We start from the raw sequence: 18,913 nt of genomic DNA, 5'->3' as shown, positions 1-18,913 counted from the left end.
CCCAAAACAGGTTATTATAGGTCTCGTGGATAATGATGCATTTACCGGGGTTTACAACAAGAACACCTTTAACTTTAAACATTATAACGCGGAATTTATAGCATTGTACGTCGATGGTGTGCAGGTTCCATCCAGACCTTTTCAACCTGACTTTGAAAACGGCAATGCGGTTCGTGAATATTACAGTCTAGTACTGGCTACGGGTCGCCATCTCAAGGATCAAACTCTGCTGATCGATCGCCGGGAATACTGCAGCGGTTACACCCTGTACGGTTTCAACCTGACCCCTGACGAAGAGTGTGGACAACATATTTCACTGATGAAGACGGGCAATATGCGTTTGGAGATGCGTTTCAAGCAGCCTCTACCACACACTGTAAATATGGTCGTGTATGCTGTGTTTGACAACATTATTGAGGTGAATCAGAGGAGAAACGTTCCGTATGATTATTATTAAAATGAACACCAGAGAGCTCAACCACATCATGAATGCCCTTGCCGGCTCACGGAAACTGTTTCAAGGAGTCAACGCCTGCGATCAGCTGCCTAAATTTAAGATCAAGAATTTACCTGCAATGTACATAATCAACACACACCCTAAAAATATGCCCGGAGAACATTGGCTGGCTATTTATCTAAGGGAGGACCATCGTGGTGAATTTTTTGATTCCTATGCAAACCCCCCGGATTTCAGACCTTTCCCTCGGAAGATCAATAACTTTCTGCTCAACAACTGTCAAGAAACCACTTACAGCGGTCGTCAAGTACAAAGTCTTCAGACCTTCACTTGTGGTCAGCACTGTGTGCACTAGCACGCATGCACCGCGGGTTGTTTCCGCCCGGTTTCGAACCAGGGACCTTTCGCGTGTGAGGCGAACGTGATAGCCACTACACTACGGAAACCGACCTGTCCTGGTGTTTCGAATGGCTCCCATCGAAGCCGGCTGGTAAAACGCGCACAGGCGTTTCCCGTGGGCCAGCCTGTGAGATAAAGGTTTCTACACTCACCTAAAGGATTATTAGGAACACCTGTTCAATAACCAACCAATCATATGGCAGTTGCTTCAATGCATTTAGGGGTGTGGTCCTGGTCAAGACAATCTCCTGAACTCCAAACTGAAAGTCTGAATGGGAAAGAAAGGTGATTTAAGCAATTTTGAGCGTGGCATGGTTGTTGGTGCCAGACGGGCTGGTCTGAGTATTTCACAATCTGCTCAGTTACTGGGATTTTCACGCACAACCATTTCTAGGGTTTACAAAGAATGGTGTGAAAAGGGAAAAACATCCAGTATGCGGCAGTCCTGTGGGCGAAAATGCCTTGTTGATGCTAGAGGTCAGAGGAGAATGGGCCGACTGATTCAAGCTGATAGAAGAGCAACTTTGACTGAAATAACCACTCGTTACAACCGAGGTATGCAGCAAAGCATTTGTGAAGCCACAACACGTACAACCTTGAGGCGGATGGGCTACAACAGCAGAAGACCCCACCGGGTACCACTCATCTCCACTACAAATAGGAAAAAGAGGCTACAATTTGCACAAACTCACCAAAATTGGACAGTTGTTGCCTGGTCTGATGAGTCTCGATTTCTGTTGAGACATTCAGATGGTAGAGTCAGAATTTGACGTAAACAGAATGAGAACATGGATCCATCATGCCTTGTTACCACTGTGCAGGCTGGTGGTGGTGGTGTAATGGTGTGGGGGATGTTTTCTTGGCACACTTTAGGCTCCTTAGTGCCAATTGGGCATCGTTTAAATGCCACGGCCTACCTGAGCATTGTTTCTGACCATGTCCATCCCTTTATGACCACCATGTACCCATCCTCTGATGGCTACTTCCAGCAGGATAATGCACCATGTCACAAAGGTTGAATCATTTCAAATTGGTTTCTTGAACATGACAATGAGTTCACTGTACTAAACTGGCCCCCACAGTCACCAGATCTCAACCCAATAGAGCATCTTTGGGATGTGGTGGAACGGGAGCTTCGTGCCCTGGATGTGCATCCCACAAATCTCCATCAACTGCAAGATGCTATCCTATCAATATGGGCCAACATTTCTAAAGAATGCTTTCAGCACCTTGTTGAATCAATGCCACGTAGAATTAAGTCAGTTCTGAAGGCGAAAGGGTGTCAAACATAGTATTAGTATGGTGTTCCTAATAATCCTTTAGGTGAGTGTATTTTCACTGACCTATTTTGCATTGCTCAAGGACACATCAGGACACTTTGGAAACTCTTTCAAAGGAAGAACGCCCTGAGCTATGACAAGACTTACACTTACCCCAACAAGGTGATGCTCAATGGCTTGTTCAAACAGCTGCTGCTCGTCTTGTGCCACCATCAGACAATCACAGAGCTATTGTGCCTTCTACACCTTACGGTAGCTTTACTTTAACAATAATAATGACGGCGACCACGACGACAAAAAGAAAAACAAGAACAACAACAACAACAACAAGAACAATAACATCATCATCAGATTTTAATTAAAAGTGGCTACACCAGCGTTTACAATTTCAACCTGTCGACGGACGGACGCTCTGAGTCCAACAATTTCGGGAACTCCAATGAAGAAAAGCCACCTACCGCCTCTGGGGAACCACGAGGGCAAGCAGGACGAAAAGGGCCGGCCCACAGCAGGCTCTTTCCGCCCGGTTTCAAACCGGGGACCTTTCGTGCGTTAGGCGAACGTGATAGCCACTACACTACGGAAACCAACCCGTCCTGGTGTTTCGAATAACTCCTATCGAAGCCGGCTGGTAAAACGCACACAGGCGTTTCCCGTGGGCCAGCCTGTGAGATAAAGGTTTCTATTTTCACTGACCTATTTTGCATTGCTCAAGGGCACATCAGGACACTTTGGAAACTCTTTCAAAGGAAGAACGCCCTGAGCAATGACAAGACTTACACTTACCCCAACAAGGTGATGCTCAATGGCTTGTTCAAACAGCTGCTGCTCGTCTTGTGCCACCATCAGACAATCACAGAGCTATTGTGCCTTCTGCACCTTACGGTAGCAACAAATCTAACTACTGCTTTACTTTAACATTAATAATGACGGCGACTACGACGACAACAAGAACAACAACAACAACAACAACATCAACAAGAACAACAACAACATCATCATCATCATCATCAGATTTTAATTAAAAGTGGCTACACCAGCGTTTACAATTTCAACCTGTCGACGGACGGACGCTCTGAGTGCACCGATTTCGGGATACTTCGGAAACTCTTTCAAAGGCAGGACGCCCTGCGATCAGACAGTGCCTGCACTTAGCCCAACAAGGTGATGCTGAATGGCTTGTTCAAACGGCTGGTGGTCTTCCGTCACCACCAGACTATCAGAGCTATTTTGCGCCTTCAACTACATAAGAGTAACAGCAATGTCACCGATCCTGCTACGGTCGTATTGCAACAGCAACGACATGTATCGATTTTAAAAGTGTCAGTTCCAGCGCCTCGCAAAGCTACCCTTCTGCGATCATTTGTTCTCAAGGTCAGGATTTCTTGCCACTCCGAGGAAGAGAAAACGACGGCCGGCCATGGGGCAGAGAGATGAGGACGGGTAACACGGCACTGGCACGCGTGCACCGCGGGTTGTTTCCGCCCAGTTTCGAACCAGGGACTTCTCGCGTGTGAGGCGAACATGATAGCCACTACACTACAGAAACCAACCTGTCCTGGGGTTTCGATTGGCTCCCATCGAAGCAGGCTGGTAAAACGCGCACAGGCGTTTCCCGTGGGCCTGCCTGTGAGATAAAGGTTTCTATTTTCACTGACCTATATTGCATTGCTCAAGGGCACATCAGGACACTTTGGAAACTCTTTTAAAGGAAGAATGCCCTGAGCTATGACAAGACTTACACTTACCCCAACAAGGTGATGCTCAATGGCTTGTTCAAACAGCTGCTGCTCGTCTTGTGCCACCATCAGACAATCACAGAGCTATTGTGCCTTCTACACCTTACGGTAGCAACAAATCTAACTACTGCTTTACTTTAACAATAATAATGACGGCGACCACGATGACAACAAGAACAACAACAACAACATCATCATCATCATCATCATCAGATTTTAATTAAAAGTGGCTACACCAGCGTTTACAATTTCAACCTGTCGACGGACGGACGCTCTGAGAGCACCGATTTCGGGCACTCCAATGAAGAAAAGCTACCCACCGCCTCCGGGGAACCACGAGGGCAAACAGGACGAAAAGGGCCGGCCCACAGCAGGCTGTTTCCGCCCGGTTTCGAACCGGGGACCTTTCGCGTGTTAGGCGAACGTGATAACCGCTACACTACGGAAACTGACACCGCCACGTCTTGCTTCAAACGGTTACCGTTGAAGCCTGCTGGTAAAACGGGCTCAGGCATTTCAGGTCGGCTAGACTGTGAGATGGCGTCTGAAGTGCCGCGAAAGGATGCCATTTTCACAGACCTGTTTGGCATTGCTAAAGGGCACATCAGGACACTTCGGAAACTCTTTCAAAGGCAGGACGCCCTGCGCTCTGACAGTGCCTGCACTTAGCCCAACAAGGTGATGCTGAATGGCTTGTTCAAACGGCTGGTGGTCTTCCGTCACCACCAGACTATCAGAGCTATACTGCGCCTTCAACTACATAAGAGTAGATAGTAGGGTTTTTTGGGCGCGGCCTATTTTGTTATGACGTATGCCCTAAGCTTATTAATATTCCTACGTCATAATTGGGGGGCGTGATTTTAGGTAGAGTTATTTCCTTAATTATTCCTACGTCATATCCGTCAGAAAGTGTACACCCATAAAACCCTGAACATCAAGGCCACCCATAAATACCCCCACCCCTCTGAAGGCAACGCCCCGAAACTCTCCTCTCTATTTAAGAACCCGCGCTGCTTTTAGGCAATACCTCTTTAATTCTCAGCATCAGAAACATCCCGCTTCTTCAACATGTCCAGCGACATCAACATGAAACCCCGCAAGAAACAATCCCGGGCAAGGGTTCCTGTACTCACCAATTTGAAGATTGAACGCTCCTGGGTGTTGTTCTGGGGGGCTCGACGGGGTTACCGCTTTAAAAGGGATCCCAGCTATGTTGGAGTGGAGCTTTTTGCTTTGGGAGAGAAGGAGGGTACGTTGGAACCTTTTGAGACGGTAATTGAATACTCTTATGAGGACTGGTTGAAGGTGATGGCCTGGAGAGATCTGGGGCTTGTGGATAAGACTCTAGAAGGCTTGCAAGAGGGTCCAAGAGAATGCGAAATGGAGTCTCCGACTCAGGGTTTTGAAAGGTGTGAATGGGAAAGCTTGCAGAACTACGGTAGAGTGGTGAAGAGTCTATCTCTAACTACAGATCGTAAGGTTTTGTTTAGCAGTACCCTGATTACAAACCCTATTGAAGGGGGTGTGGAGGATCCAGAAAAACAGGTTACTGAAATTATGTTTGACGCCGTGGACTGGCCGTTCTTGAAAGAGGTCATAAACTGTATAAATGATGGTTTTGACATCTTGACCAAATGTTCGCAACTGGATTTGGTTAGAAGGAGAATATGCTGGATTATGGATTATATATCCCCCTTGAATGACGACGACGATGATAAAACAGACGACGTGTGGGGTTTTGGAGGGGGGTCTGACGGCTCAGGGGCTACTCTCTTCTAAGAGGGCGGTGTGTCGTGACGTAGTGAAGAGATAGGATAAAAGGCGCAACAATTCAATCATGGTTTAAAATTAAAGAGAATGTCTTACCTGAAAGCTGCGGACGTCGACAGGCTCTACAGGCCTCTTCAAACCCGGGATCACCCCTGGTTCTATTCCCCAGATTTTGTATACACTCTGGAACCCTTTGACTGCGGTTACTCTCCAAGACCTCAGACCCTGGACTGCTTCTGCAACTGGTTCTGTCATCAACACTCTGCAGCTAACCTGAGAGCGCTATTACACCATGTGCTTGACAGAAAAGTAGCCAATGCGAGCCTTTTCTCTACAGATTTAACCATCGATGAGGATCAACTTTCAAACCTGGAAAAGTTAATGGCTGCTGTAACAAAGACCGGGGGGTACGAACACTGGGATGAAGCGCTCAAGGGGGCCAAGAATGATATTAGGCCATTTCATCAACATCTGTATGACCTTTTACTGAGCATGTTTAATACACCTCTGTTTACTTTTAAAATAGGTCATATTGTTGTTTTATTTACATATGTAACTGAGGTGTGTGCCTACAAGATAAAGAAACAGGTATATTTGTTGATATAGATCAAGTAACCAATCATCTGATTTCTTTTTGTCTGGACCGTAGAAAAAATTGTTGTGTATGTTATACTTTTCTCAAATGTCTAAAAAGGGGTATCTGCTCTCCTGAAGTTGAATAAAAAACCTTGTATAAAAACTTTGCGCATAGTGTGGGTCTGTGTGGTTATTTGACAGAATGACTCGGCAAGCTCCCCAAATGCAGGAACTATACTACAACCCAGCCAAGATTGGGGGTTTGGCGGGTAAGAAGGGTTTTCAAAGAGGACTCGCTGAGGCCGGAGTGAAGGTTAATGATGTGGTTGTTTCAGAATGGTTACGGGAACAAGACGCCTATACCTTACATAAACCTCTCAGGATTAACTTTAAAAGAAACCGCGTATATGCAACTGACATAGACTCACAATGGCAAATGGATCTAGTCGATATGTCAAATTTATCAAAACATAACAATGGTCACAAATTGATGTTGATGTGTATCGATGTGTTATCAAAATATGCCTGGGCTCGCATTCTACATAATAAAACAGGTCGGGCGGTGACAAGGGCCTTTGAGGATATATTGTCCCAGGGTCGATGTCCTAAAAAACTGCAGACTGATAAAGGAAAAGAGTTTCTCAACAGAGAATTTCAGAATCTACTGAAGAGACACAAAATACATCATTTCACCACCGGTAATGAGCTTAAGGCATCGGTAGTGGAGAGGTTTAACCGCACCATAAAGACCAAAATGTGGAGATATTTTACAGCGGTCAACACGTTCAAGTATTTTGATAAAGTTCAGGATTTTATCGATACTTACAACCAAGGGTATCACACCAGTATTAAAATGAAGCCTATAGATGTGGATCAAAGTAATTCTTTTAAGGTCTATAAAAAATTATACGGACCATTTATTAAGAAGGGAAAAACTACTTATAAGTTCAACATCTGTGATGTGGTTCGCGTTTCAAAGCTAAGGAGTACTTTTACAGTTACCAAACAGTTGGCTAGAGACCCCCCCGTGTACCGGTTAAAAGACTATGACGGGGAGAATATAGAAGGAACGTTTTACGAAGCCGAGTTACAAAAAATTATTGTGGGTAAAGACAGTGTATACAGAGTTGAAAAGATATTAGCTGAAAAAACCCAGAACCGGAAAAAATATGTGTTGATGAAATGGCTTGGATGGCCTGAAAAGTTCAATAGTTGGGTCCCGGAACAACAGGTTTGCGATATTCAATCCTTATAACAACTTGCCCGCGGGTGTGTTGGGGGCATTACTTTCGATACTCAAGATCGAATCAGGAGGCTTCTACGTGACTCTACCCAGTAACGCCTCTCTCGATATATACCCTAAAAATGAAATATTTGGAATTTGGAAAATCTATAGATCTAAGGGGGTCGTGGGAAGTGGGGTTGGCGGAAATACAGTATCCTTACACTTGGGCTGTTTTACAAGATAAGGATGCCACTTTCGCCATTTTTGATGATGTTAAAAAGAGTCAATGGACATTCACGATACAAGGAGGTTATTATGACAATGTGGATAAAATATTAGATGAGATGCATAAACAGTTCTCAGAAGGCACCCCCAACATCAAGCTATATTACAACCCTATTAAAAACAGAGTGTACAAGGTGTCAAAACCAGGTATTAGCATTCAAACCAGCGGCCAACTGGGGCGTATATTAGGGTTCTATTCGGACACAGAGAGCAGGTTCTCAGAAGTGGTGTGGCGGCTTTTACACTCTTTATGTGTATACGGATATCATAACCCACCAGAGGGTCTGGGATAGTTATGTCCCCCTTTTGAGAAATGTACTTATTAAAGGTAAAAGCAATGACATGGTCACAATTACTTATGACAAACCACACTACGTACCAGTCTCAATGACCCACTTTGACAACATCACGATCGAAGTAAAATCGGATCAGAATATCAACGTACCCTTCCGCTTCGGTAAAGTTAATGTCAAACTACATTTTCGACCCCTGAAACAGTGTGTACATTATTAAAATGGCTACCTCGAGGGGTTATGTAGATCCTAGCGCCTATGTGGATTATTACAAGATGCAAGATGGAACGGCTTGCCCGGTTTTGTAGGAGCCCCCACAATGTATGGCGCCGGTCTAGGAGGACTCTTTCATGGTCTCTTTAGAATGGCCGTACCCCTGCTTAAGAGAGGCTTTGCTATAGCCAGACCCCACTTGAAATCAGCGGCTAAAAATATTGTTAGTGACGTGTTCACCAATGTTATGAACCGGGCAGCTAGCCATGAGCATCAGGAGGGTTCGGGTCTCATGGTAATGGCGAGGAGGGGGGGTAAAAGAAGAAACAGCATGTGTCCACCAGGGCGACGAAGATCCGTGGCTAACAAAAAACGAAGAATCTCTCATTCTCCAACATATCGTGGAAACACTCGGAGAAGGAAGCAGCACAAGAAAAAACCTGCAAAAAGAAAGTCTCAAAGAAAGAAAAATAGAGCCTCAGGATACATCTTTTAAACATGTCTTTTTTCCACAGTCTATCGGAAGTATGCGTCAAATCAGAACTGGATCTGTTTACAGTTCCATACACTCAAACGAGTATAGATAAGATCATATATGTAGAGATTCCCCCTCTATCTGCAATTTCAAACACGGCCCCTCTGGAGTTTTTTATAGCTGGCAATGGCGAGGATTATATTGATTTGAATAACACATTTATTTTAATGAACTGTAAAGTGACTGATTAGGATGGCGATGCAATCGAGAATACGGCCATCGCTGGGGTCATCAATTACCCGGTGGCCACCATGTTTTCACAGGTGGATGTGACCCTGGGAGATCGGCTCATTAGTCAAAGCAGCAATACTTACCCCTATAGAGCCATGATGGAGTGTAAACTTAATTATAGTGAGGAGACCCTAAGCAAACAGTTCAGCCCCGGCCTTTTCTTCAAAGACATCTCGGAAGCTATGGACGACAAGGATCCAGAGGGACTCAATAAGGGTTTGCAAAAAAGAACGGCCTCTTCAACAGAAGGGAGGACCTTTGAGCTAATGGGGCATATCCATGCAGACATATTTTTCCAAGAAAAACTCATGCTCAACGGGGTAGACATTAAAATTAAAATGATCCGTAGTAAAAATGCTTTTTGTCTGATGACCCCTGATACGGAAAAATATAAACTGACCATATTATCGGCCTCGCTGTTTGTGAAAAAAGTGTCCGTCTCCCCGGCGGTTAAACTAGGACACGCGCAGGCGTTAATGACGGCAAACGCCGAGTACCCGATCGAAAGAGTCTATATGAAAGTCCACAGTATCCCTGCAGGGACACGGGTGATGAACCAGGAAAATCTGTTTCTAGGACAGCTCCCAAAACAGGTTATTATTGGTCTCGTGGATAATGATGCATTTACCGGGGTTTACAACAAGAACCTTTTTAACTTTAAACATTATAACGCGGAATTTATAGCGTTGTACGTCGATGGTGTGCAGGTTCCATCCAGACCTTTTCAACCTGACTTTGAAAACGGCAATGCGGTTCGTGAATATTACAGTGTAGTACTGGCTACGGGTCGCCATCTCAAGGATCAAACTCTGCTGATCGATCGCCGGGAATACTGCAGCGGTTACACCCTGTACGGTTTCAACCTGACCCCTGACGAAGAGTGTGGACAACATTTTTCACTGATGAAGACGGGCAATATGCGTTTGGAGATGCGTTTCAAGCAGCCTCTACCACGCACTGTAAATATGGTCGTGTATGCTGTGTTTGACAACATTATTGAGGTGAATCGGAGGAGAAACGTTCTGTATGATTATTATTAAAATGAACACCAGAGAGCTCAACCACATCATGAATGCCCTGGCCGGCTCACGGAAACTGTTTCAAGGAGTCTACGCCTGCGATCAGCTACCTAAATTTAAGATCAAGAATTTACCTGCAATGTACATAATCAACACACACCCTAAAAATATGCCCGGAGAACATTGGCTGGCTATTTATCTAAGGGAGGACCACCGTGGTGAATTTTTTGATTCCTATGGAAACCCCCCGGATTTCAGACCTTTCCCTCGGAAGATCAATAACTTTCTGCTCAACAACTGTCAAGAAACCATTTACAGCGGTCGTCAAGTACAAAGTCTTCAGACCTTCACTTGTGGTCAGCACTGTGTGTTTTTCTTATATCATAGATCTAAAGGAAGGTCATACCCCGATATTATGGCCTTGTACAGTGAGGATTTAGGCCAAAATGATAAAAAAGTGGCAGAGTTTGTCAGTACACTGTGGACCCCCCTTATAACACAATGACTTACGACCCTAGCCAGTCATGTATACAGATGGGGTGTTCTTGTGAGGATTTTAAAAGATGTCATGCGTGTTAAGGTGAAAAAATAATGAAAACAGCCTTTGAATCATTAGTTTTGTTTTTATTCAAAACAATTCTTATACAAAGCAGGGGTTATGTTATAAATAAATGTACAACATTTGAAAATAAAAAAAAATAAATAAAAAATTGTTTGTCGGGTCATTATTTACAGGGGAGACAAATAAAAACATGAGATTAATAAGCTTCCCAACGATGGATAGATCCTGAGGATGGTCGCTAAGCACGGTCAGAGTAATGAGATATCGGAGTCAGATCAGGCTACACCTCTTTACACAGATGGATTTTTTGTCGCGTTTCCTGGTTAGGAACTGTGGATTGGGGCATGTTCAGACAGGCCATCGCCTGTAGGAAAGCATTCCAGCCTACAGGTCGGCGACTCTCGGGTACCTTATTAGTGCTATTGACACTCTTCAACAAATCAAACATGTGTGAACCTTTGATCAGTTGTCCTTTAAAAACAAATTCACCCTGTTCATTCCAAGCCGTTACCCGCGGTTTCTGAACCATTTTGCGCAGGATATATTCTGCATGTCTCCTGCTTCTGGCCGGCATGTTTCTCAAAACATCCGTTACAACATCTCCCTCTGAACTCTCAACAGGTTCGGTCACCGCAACATCTTTATCAACCGTACCCCCCGCATCAGCCCCAGAACCATTTTCTTGAGAGGCCATGGTTAAAGTTAAAATGTTTTGATCTTTTTCACCCTGTCTAACCAGACGGAGGTAACGCTGTAACGTGTTGGTATACAACTGGGCTTTGGAATACTGATTTAAATCGGCCCTGGCCTGTATAGCTTTCATTTCAGAGTCCAGGTTGTTTTCGGCCGTTTGTCTAATGGGCTCTTGCCCGACAACATTTTTTCTCAGTTTCTCAAGCTGCTCCTGAGGGATCAAAAACATTTTCTGAGCATATTCCATTATTAACCCACTCTGGAAGCTAGAAGACTGGTTAGGAAAGGCACGGCTATGCTCAACAGCGGTCCTATAAAACCCCTGGTTTGATTAATCTTCTTTCTTTTTCTTTTAATAGAATACTTCTTATTAGCGATGATCTTGATAACCGCTTTTTGTTTTTTGAGTTTAGAATGTTAAGAAGGGGTTAGGGGTATATTACCGTGTAAGATGTTAAAAGCTATTTCACACATGGTCTCGATCAAATCCGAGGGGGCCCCTGCCAGCACAGCTTTCCTATGGCGCAGGCTCCCCTCAAATAACATTTGCAAAAGTGGCAGATTTCTTTTAATCCGAACAGACATTCTTATTTATTTCCTTTTCTTTAGCACATACACTGCCGGCCAATCGGGCGGGCACAAACCTGTTCTGAGGCGAAAGTCTTCTGGGGTTTGTGCTTTTAAGTCCGCAATCAAGTACCCGTAGGGTTTTTTGGTGGCATCCTCAAATGCCTCCAAAAAGAACTTGGTCTGGTTAGGGTACATTTGACGAGCCAAGACGGTGACCTGTAGTTTATCTCTGGGGTTTTTAAAAAGAATTATATAATTGGCATTTAAATTAATAGTGCGGCTTTTTTTACCTTGAAAAAATAGATTTTGAACTAAATAAAGAATACTTAAATTCCTATGATGAGTGTACTTTGTGAAAGCTTTTTCCACTTCACTGTTGTCACCGGCCTGCTCCATCAGGTCATCAAGGATCACTAGGTTAGTTTGACCGGGCGGGAACAAGTCATCGTCTTACAACGAGGCGGGGAGACCTTGCACAAATTTCAGATTATTTTTTTTCGAAGCCAAATCATCGTAGAGAGGTTGCCAGCAAGAGTAACACCACACTATGTTGTCAAGAGCTTGGGACACGGTTGCGTCCACATCTTCTATGATGTTCCTTATAAGATAGCTCTTCCCCGAATTGGAGGGACCAGCTATAATACAGGAGAAAGGGTGTTGAAGTCTGTTATCAAAACCACCGCTAATATCCATAAGGCAGAGTGGTATAATCAGTCTTCAACACTCCTTTATTGTACACCACCCTGAACCGTTTGTTTAGTGATCTATTTTCCAACGTGTACTCCTTTTTATTGCGATAGATCTGATTTCCGGCTGTAATAATCTCACGAGGAGGCGCGTGTTTCTCGGTTACAAAACTTTCTACCAGGGTCGTCAGAGACTTGATGTTAATGAGCTTGTTGTTACAATGGTTCAGAGTGAAACCCTTAACTTTCATACAGGTCTTACCCGCAGCCGTTCTGTATGCGTCTTAGGACCCCCTGAAACAAACTCCACTATGTGGTCCTGAGGATCTAGTTCGCTCGTTAACTCCCCAAGGTAGTCCCCGAGGGGAGGGACCCAATCCCCTGGCCTGGTGACAAAGATTACAGAGTCAGAATCATGATAGAGTGTGCGTTCCTGCAACTGATCCATTAAGTTGTACAGTTCAAGCCGGGCGTAAGCCGTGGTAAAAACCGCTATGAAAACATTAACGTTCCCCTGTTTGGTGGGGAAATCTTTAAGGGCCCTCCACTGGACCTGTGCCACGTGGTCATTTAAGAATTGAAAGTGTGATACTGCATGTTGTTTGGAAAACATAAATTCTATAAACTGTTCAGGGGTTTTAATCAAGGTTGTGTTTAGACGGTAATTTCTTTCCCCAAACTTACCCCACAGACTGTTTAAAATCAGTTTGGACATTTGTCTCTTGGCGGGGTTTACAGTTATGTTCCTGCAACTTGGTGATGTCTGAAAAGGCAACCCTCTGTTGAGAGTTTAAGCCAGCCCTCTGATGAAGCGTTAAAGCCTCTTGCAGAGCTTGGGGTTCAGGGATGTCGGGGGTGAGTAGTTTTATTAAACTGTAAGCAAAACAGAGCTTATTGTCCCCACTGGAACTCACCACTAATTGCCTGAGCTTGGTCCTAATTATGTCGTTCTACAAGCATTTCGACAGTCTTCTAAGCGCCCCACCCTCAGGGTTACGAACCACATTCATTACCAGAGACAGACTTTCATCAGCTAAGATGGCTGCGTTACTTTGCAATAACGCTTCGATTTTAGCCAGACATCTAAATTATCTCCACTCAGCATTACAGATGCTAAACAAATCATCCCCTCTGAGTTCTAACTGTACAACATCTCGAGGTCTGACCCTTTCAGCAACCTGTTCAAGCATTTTCTGCAAAGCCTCGTGTATGTTGACAAATATTTCTGCATAATTGTCACAATTTAAAAGTTCTGCAAAATTAAAACACTGAATCATTTCAAAATTGTTATAGGCCGGTCTATCTATAATCACGGGATCACTGGTACTCTTGGACACATCATCATTTTGAACAAAGCCTTCACCCCCTACATTCTCACAGAGCATGTCCTCCACAGCCTTATCAGTCTCAGAACCCTCCACATTCCGAACACCCCCACTGCTGACATCTACAAAACCCCCTTTTTGAGGAGGCTCATTTAAAGCCTGTAAAAGTCCTTCAAAGATATCCAACCGGTTAATGTCAAGACCCTCCTCTATAGTGATGGCTGCTTCTGCCGCCATCCTGTGTTCTAATTGTTTCAAATCATTTATAATAGGGGCAGAATTTGGTCGGGGTAGCTCCTCCAAAGACTCCACCATTTCAAACAAATCGGGGTGAACTAGGGGGTGAACCTCTATAAGCGCTACCGGTGGGAGGTGGTTATTTAGATCATTGACCATCTGTAACAGGTCGGGGTTCACAGGTAAGTCTGTTAATTCACATTCTATCGGTGGTAATTGGGGGTTATTTAAATCATTTATCATTTGTAATAGTTCCAGGTTCATTGGGACATCAGAGGAGTTCACAACAGGGCCGGGGATGTTCTCTCGGGAAGGTCTTTTTGGGGCCCTAGCTTGTTCATAATCCTTTAGTTTGTGAGTTCTTTTACCAAGTCAGGACATTTTTTAATTTATTTTTTATTTTTCCAACAACCCACAATAGTAAGGCGTTTTGTGTCTATTAAAACATTAAATACGGTACAATTCGTTAGTAAGGGTATTAATAAGGGTGTTTTGGCTCTCTATCACCAGGTTTTGCCCCACTAACACAAGTCTTTGATTTTGTAACAAAGTATGTAGCAACTCATGCCGACCTTCAGGAAGTAGCTCCGGGGGCTGGTGGCCTGGCTCAGCTTCAAAGGATGGTCGCTCCGGTAAATCTCGGTCGAAGGAGGCAGGGAGCGAGTGTATACTCATGGACGGAGACCAAGAAGGCCTTTGCGGTGACACCCTGGCCAAGCGCGGGGTTACTGTTTCGCGTTTCGGTAGCCAAGAAACGGGTCTGGGGGGACGATGTTGAAACTAGGCCGTCGTTGGGTGGTGTGTCAGCCCTGACTGACGGCGACCCCTGAGGTTGTTGGATGCCTGTATTTGTTCCGCCCGACAATGCGGCGGGCTGAATCTGGGGTGTTGAATTACCCCCAGAAGGCTGTGGCCTGAGTAGATGTTGGGGGGTCTCCAAGACCATCGTGGGGGATCCTCTCGGTGATCTCACCGGGAAAGATGTTTGATCCCACTTAGACGGGGTAATTGTCCTCAATAGCTCATTCACAGAATGACTATCCCAAGAGTCTTGGGAAGAATAAAAATATACATTACATTTACATCTTTAAACGGCGACAGAAATCAAACTTAAAACAACATGTCCAGGACATTCAAAACCTTTAGCTTTTTTAGACCTTTGAAAATAGCCTTAGACATTCACTACAACGCCTTATTATTTACAGACAATATATTTATTAGGACTTGATAATAAATTTAAAACAGAGAAGCCGCTGTAAATAAACTGTTTCTTAAATGTTTCTTTAAAAACTGTAATATTGTTAATAAAACACACACACACACAACAACATTTCATTTTTAAACGAACCTTCCAAGTGTAAACGCTTCCTGATCCCGGGACTTCCTGTTTCACAAACGTTTTCACGATCTGTTTAAATATTAAATACAATGAACACCTTCAAGCCTTTTCCTACAACCACTTTAAAACAGAAGTATAATAGCGGGAGATAAGCCAAACAACTTACTAAACCCTTTCGGACGGCTTTACTTCCTAACCAGACGGTACGGCAATCGGTCATTTCTAAACACGTTCCCCAGAAACAAGCCTAGACCTGTCCGGACTTCTAAAGATCTTTCCCAGAACCCCCCGCCCTACAGGAAACGCTTAAATCGCTTAAATATTAGCCCTCAACGGGCAAACAAAGCCCTTTTAAAAACATTAAAGTTTGAAAGATCTTACTTACCTCCACAGAATAATCGTTTCTTATGTTTTTCGGCTGGTTTAGCTTTTTGCACCACTGTGAAGGTAAGAGACATGTTTAACCTTTAACCACACCGCTTTATAAAAAGCTTTAACCTCTTACAGGCTGCAGATATATACTCACAGCTATCAGATACCGGGGCTGACGGCCTTTCAGATTCTTGAAAGGTTACGGTTCTCGAAGGTAAAACGAAACAAGCCCTCGATGTGGAAGGCCTTTCGTTGTCTCGAACCACGTTTCTTAATACTGTTAGACAGGATAATTTTTTAAAATTAACAAAACTGGACTCAAACATCTTACAGAAACGTTATACAAACAAACAGGGGTTTAGTTCTTACCCGGTCGGCAGACAGCCTGTCTAGGGACAACCACTTCTCTTGGTCGATCCTTGGAGACATTAATCACAGGCCTTTCGATAGTTTCTGTGTAATTAAAGAGACCGGCATTAATATATATTAAAACGTTTTCATAACTCTAATGAGCCGCTTCAAACCACACACACCCATGCATAAGAACCCATGAGCGCAAACACAAAAATCTTACCGTCGTTGTTCCAGATGATCTCCTCAGCGTTGGGAATTAACTCCTGTTGACTGGCTGAAAAATTATTTTACAGAACTTAAAACAGATGTTATAGCCTTATTTACAATACATGCACACAACACGCTCTGAGTCAATGAAAAGAATCTGAAGACTTGCCTAAAAACTCGTTTAAATCGAATCGCTGATGTTGTTTCCGGACATTGTTGATCTTTAGTCTTAAATCGAAAGGTCAGTATGAGTCTGTCGAGCTGAAGACCAGACCTTCATACTTATACTGATGGCCACATGCCGGATCTGCTTGTAAGGCATTGTTCTGGTCTGGCCTTTGTGCCGCCCTGTTACCAATTAACATATCAAAACCAACCAATAAAATGACATTGCATCAAATTTCAAATAGAAACCAAGATGGAGACGATCTCTCTCCTCTCTACTCTAAACTTTTATTAGAACCTTTTGGTCTCTCAAAAAAACATTTTTAAACATCAAGACCTATAGTCAACAACCACTAAGAATATTTCAGGCCTTTATAAGCACTAAAAAACAACCTGAGCCTAGAAAATAACTATAAAGATCAAAAATAACTAGCGCTTTTACAGTGATTTTTTTTTTTTTTTTATAGCGATGCTATGTTTGGTATTAAACAAGTCACAAACTACTCAGAACAGCGTTTATCCCCGCAAAAGATATATTTGGGTTTATTTTACAAAGCTTATAAATTATATAGGTTAAACGTATTCTGAATGTTTTGATATCACACGCCATACCAACTGTTGTCTTCTACACCTTACGGTAGCAACAAATCTAACTACTGCTTTACTTTAACAATAATAATGACGGCGACCACGATGACAACAAGAACAACAACAACAAGAACAACAACAACAAAATCATCATCATCATCATCATCAGATTTTAATTAAAAGTGGCTACACCAGCGTTTACAATTTCAACCTGTCGACGGACGGACGCTCTGAGTGCATCGATTGCGGGCACTCCAATGAAGAAAAGACACCCACCGCCTCCGGGGAACCACGAGGGCAAGAATGACGAAAAGGGCCAGCCCACAGTAGGCTGTTTCCGCCCGGTTTCGAACCGGGGACCTTTCGCGCGTTAGGCGAACGTGATAACCGCTACACTACGGAAACTGACACCGCTGCCTCTTGCTTCAAATGGTTACCGTTAAAGCCTGCTGGTAAAACGGGCTCAGGTGTTTCAGGTCGGCTAGGCTGTGAGATGGCGTCTGAAGTGCGGCGAAAGGATGCCATTTTCACTGACCTGTTTGGCATTGCTAAAGGGCACATCAGGACACTTCGGAAACTCTTTTAAAGGCAGGACGCCCTGCGCTCTGACAGTGCCTGCACTTAACCCAACAAGGTGATGCTGAATGGCTTGTTCAAACGTCTGGTGGTCTTCCTTCACCACCAGACTATCAGAGCTATTGTGCCTTCTACACCTTACGGTAGCAACAAATCTAACTACTGCTTTACTTTAACATTAATAATGACGGCGACTACGACGACAACAAGAATAACAACAACAACATCATCATCATCAGATTTTAATTAAAAGTGGCTACACCAGCGTTTACAATTTCAACCTGTCGATGGACGAACGCTCTGAGTGCACGGATTTCGGGACACTTCGGAAACTCTTTCAAAGGCAGGACGACCTGCGCTCTGACAGTGCCTGCGTTTAGCCCTACAAGGTGATGCTGAATGGCTTGTTCAAACGGCTGGTGGTCTTCCGTCACCACCAGACTATCAGAGCTATACTGCGCCTTCAACTACATAAGAGTAACAGCAATGTCGCCGATCCTGCTACGGTCGTATTGTAACGCAACAACATGTATCGATTTTAAAAGTGTCAGTTCCGGTGCCTCGCAAAGCTACCCTTCTGCGATCGTTTGTTCTCAAGGTCAGGATTTCTTGCCACTCCGAGGAAGAGAAAACGACGGCCGGCCTTGGGGCAGAGAGATGGCGACGGGTAACACGGCACTGGCACGCATGCACCGCGGGTTGTTTTCGCCCGGTTTCGAACCAGGGACCTTTCGCGTGTGAGGCGAACGTGATAGCCACTACACTACGGAAACCGACCCGTCCTGGTGTTTCAAATGGCTCCCATCGAAGCCGGCTGGTAAAACGCGCACAGGGGTTTCCCGTGGGCCAGCCTGTGAGATAAAGGTTTCTATTTTCACTGACCTATTTTGCATTGCTCAAGGGCACATCAGGACACTTTGGAAACTCTTTCAAAGGAAGAACGCCCTGAGCTATGACAAGACTTACACTTACCCCAACAAGGTGATGTTCAATGGCTTGTTCAAACAGCTGCTGCTCGTCTTGTGCCACCATCAGACAATCACAAAGCTATTGTGCCTTCTACACCTTACGGTAGCAACAAATCTAACTACTGCTTTACTTTAACAATAATAATGACGGCGACCACGACGACAACAAGAAAAACAAGAACAACAACAACAACAAGAACAAGAACAACAACATCATCATCATCATCATCATATTTCAATTAAAAGTGG

The 18,913-nt window shown here is 44.1% G+C and overlaps 4 non-coding genes across 4 annotated transcripts; all 4 read right to left on the bottom strand.

The window, feature by feature from the left end:
* Positions 1-830: 830 nt before the first annotated feature.
* Positions 831-903, bottom strand: trnav-cac (transfer RNA valine (anticodon CAC)). The gene has a single exon. It is a non-coding gene; the product is annotated as a tRNA-Val (tRNA).
* Positions 904-4,251: 3,348 nt separating this feature from the next.
* Positions 4,252-4,324, bottom strand: trnav-aac (transfer RNA valine (anticodon AAC)). Its single transcript has one exon. It is a non-coding gene; the product is annotated as a tRNA-Val (tRNA).
* A 13,128-nt stretch (positions 4,325-17,452) lies between these two features.
* On the bottom strand, positions 17,453-17,525 carry trnav-aac (transfer RNA valine (anticodon AAC)). Its single transcript has one exon. It is a non-coding gene; the product is annotated as a tRNA-Val (tRNA).
* An 871-nt stretch (positions 17,526-18,396) lies between these two features.
* Positions 18,397-18,469, bottom strand: trnav-cac (transfer RNA valine (anticodon CAC)). Its single transcript has one exon. It is a non-coding gene; the product is annotated as a tRNA-Val (tRNA).
* Positions 18,470-18,913: the final 444 nt, after the last annotated feature.

This window comes from Amia ocellicauda, assembly GCF_036373705.1.
Source record: "Amia ocellicauda isolate fAmiCal2 chromosome 11 unlocalized genomic scaffold, fAmiCal2.hap1 SUPER_11_unloc_5, whole genome shotgun sequence".
NCBI classification, from domain to species: domain Eukaryota; kingdom Metazoa; phylum Chordata; class Actinopteri; order Amiiformes; family Amiidae; genus Amia; species Amia ocellicauda.
Note: the sequence above shows the minus strand (reverse complement) of the source record. Positions and strands in the feature narration are given on the sequence as shown.